Here is a 3,207-nt window from a genome sequence, read left to right on the forward strand (position 1 = left end):
GATCAACCAGTATTTATTTAGTGAATCAAATTGGATGTTAAACCAAGAACAATATAAATTACAACCCGGTGCACTAAAGCTCCCGTTATGCGTGGGGTTCGGAGAAAGACTGAACCACAAAGATTTATTATACGCAACCTTACCCTGCATTTCCTACAAGAGGCTGTTTTCACGGCTTGAACCAGTGACCTCTAGGTCACATGACAACAACTTTACTGGTTTAACCAAAGAATAAGATATTTAAGAAAACAAAACCAAAGCTCATACTATTACATGTCCAGAGCGTTCTTCAATAATGGAAAAGGCTACACATAATTAAACAAAGCGAAAAAGAGAGGTAGAATTGCACTGACATTTCACAAGTTCACAGCAAATTCAAAATTCTTCATTGTTTCTATAATCCGTTGCAACTAAATATAGATCTTCCTTTTTCTCTGCAGTTAATCCATGCGTTTCAGTCATATCCAAATCTTTTGGATTAGTTCCATTTGGGAGTTTCCATTCAAAGTGATAGAGTAACTGAGCCAAAGGATGTGTAACATTGGCTAAACCAAATAACATTCCTGGACACATCCTCCTTCCTCCTCCAAATGGAATAAACTCAAAGTGATTTCCAGTAAAGTCAATAGAAGAGTTCTCAAATCTTTTGGCTATAAAACTTTCAGGATCATCCCAAGTTTCGGGATCTCTTGCAAGTGCCCATGCATTTACCAGTATTCTAGTCTTAATAGGTATGGTGTATCCATTAATATTTATTTGCTCCCTACACTCCCTAGGTCCTATAAGAGGAACGGGCAGATGTAGCCTTAATGATTCCTTAATCACCAACTTTAGGTATGTCAACTTTTCAAAATCTTCTTCACTATAAATTTCTTTACCCTTAAAAACTTGCCTCACTTCACTTTGAGCCTTGGCCATAACATCTGGATTCTTTATCATCTCGGCCAATGTCCAAATAATAACTGTTGATGAAGATGCAGATCCAGCCATAAAGATGTCCTATATCAACAAATAAATAAAATTATCCATAAATTCTTACGTAAGGTGAAACATAAAACAAAAATTGTTTACCTAAATGTTAAGGAGAAAAGATAATGGTTAAGAATACACTGAAGTATCACTTTCTTGCGAGTTTCTATCTAAATTATTAGCTGTTCACGTTTCCTAGCTGAACTATCACTAACTATTTATCAAAAGGTGTACACTTCAGACTAGTATCTGATGGGGGCGTGGTATAAAATCTCTTTTTTTGTTTAAAAATGTTGACAAATCTCATTCCACGTGAATAGGTAAAGAAAATAATTAATTTATTTTACAAAAATTAAGATATAATTGGTCAAAAACACACTTGAAGAATCTTTTTTTACGAGTTTTCTACCTAAATTATCAGGTGTTTCCGTTTCCTAACTGAGCTATCGCTAACTATTTATGAAATCACAACTCGAAATAAATGAGTTAGGTACTTCCTGGACGGAATTTTTTGGGAAAATTAAGTTGTCATGAGCCTTTTGGCGGATTGATTCAAACACTTGGTCTAGTCAGTTTTGAGGTCTGTATTTGATAAATTGTTGGTCATAGTTGATGTAGGAAAAACAAATACGTAGTAGTTCAGATATGAAAGTCGTAAAATAGTGATACTTCAAGTCTGCTTTTGACCATTATCTCTATGGAAAAACCACAAGAAGGGGTCTAGAGATATAAAATTTGAACTTGAGAATTATCTGGGTATTAGAGGAGTGATTTTAATTTGCTGCAACTGGTTTCGTTCTTTTAGGAACTGTTAAAGATTAAAAGATACTTATTCTATTACTCCATTTGAATGACTCTTAGCAAGGACTCCTATAAAAAAAAAGAAAATGGGAGCAAACAGCTTACAAAAAGCACAGCTTTAATGTGGTCATTTGTGATCGGAAATTGAAGTTCGGCGTTCTCCTTAACCCTTAGGAAAACATCAACCAGATCTTCATCTCCAAATTCACCATTTTCCTTCTTCCCAGCTGCTTTATTTTTGATATGCTCATTGAGGATGTCCTCCATAACTGCATCTACCTTCTTATGTGCATTCACCATTCTAGTTGTCTCACCTCCTATATTGTGAAGGAACTTCCAAGAAGGGAACACATCAGCCATAAAAAATCCTGCTCCTAATAAGAGTACTTCTTTCAAAATTGTTATGAACTCGTCTTGGTCTACGCATATTTTTCCGAAGGCTGATCTACAAGTGACACAGTTGGTAAACCGAAAAATCTTTTCCCTCATGTTGATTGCAGAGCCCTTCATGGAGCGAATTGATGAAATGAGTCTTGAAAGCTCATCTTGTCGGATTGCATTGAACGATTTGACCATCTTTGCACTAAGAAGTTCAATGATACAAATTTTACGCATTTATCTCCAATAGTCACCATATGGGCAAAACCCAATGTCTTTATAATTGTAAAATATGATTTTCGTGGATATAAATTCTGGCCTAGTAGCAAAGGTAAGATCGTGGGTTTTTAGAACTTCTTTTGCCATACTGGGTGATGATATGACAACCGTAGGAACTTCCCCGAGTTGCAAGTACATAAGAGGCCCATACTTTTGCGCTAAACTTCTAAAAGTGCGATGTGGAAGTGTTCCGGTCAAGTGATGCAAACTTCCAATAATGGGGAGTCTCCATGGACCTGGAGGCAACCTAATTTGTTTTCTATTTCTCCATTGTCTAATTAGAACAAAAAGGAAGGAGAAGAAGAGAATCAACGAAACTAAGTTAAAAGAAGAAGAGTTAATCTCCATTGAACAGGAATAAGGAATTAAGAAAAAGGAAGCTTAGCTTTATTAACTTTAGTTGCTTCTGATGCAATGACTCAAGACACATATTATAGCATAAACTGTTAGCTAGATGCAATCACTCAATACTCAAATAACATAAACGGTTAGCTAGATTCCAAATCTGTAAACCTAACCACCTTTGTTTGAATTTTGTATTTACTAGTTTTTAAAATAAAGACAAGTTTTTATATGCATGTGTTGAGAAACTAAATGCTCTTAATTATCTAATATTCAGATCTTAATAAAATATCTTATTATTCAGACTCAAGCATCTAAATTGTTGCAACAAACTGTATAGCGATTTTCAAAATTTTATGTGTTTTGACCATTCTATCCCTTTTCATAGCTGCGTCATGGTATTTGTGAGTTGAGGGAGTGAGTGACATGATTTCTGAG

At 35.1% G+C, this 3,207-nt stretch overlaps 1 pseudogene; it reads right to left on the bottom strand.

The window, feature by feature from the left end:
• Positions 1–375: 375 nt before the first annotated feature.
• LOC107875125 lies at positions 376–2,902 on the bottom strand (annotated as a pseudogene).
• Positions 2,903–3,207: the final 305 nt, after the last annotated feature.

Source organism: Capsicum annuum, chromosome 6 (assembly GCF_002878395.1).
Source record: "Capsicum annuum cultivar UCD-10X-F1 chromosome 6, UCD10Xv1.1, whole genome shotgun sequence".
Taxonomy (NCBI): domain Eukaryota; kingdom Viridiplantae; phylum Streptophyta; class Magnoliopsida; order Solanales; family Solanaceae; genus Capsicum; species Capsicum annuum.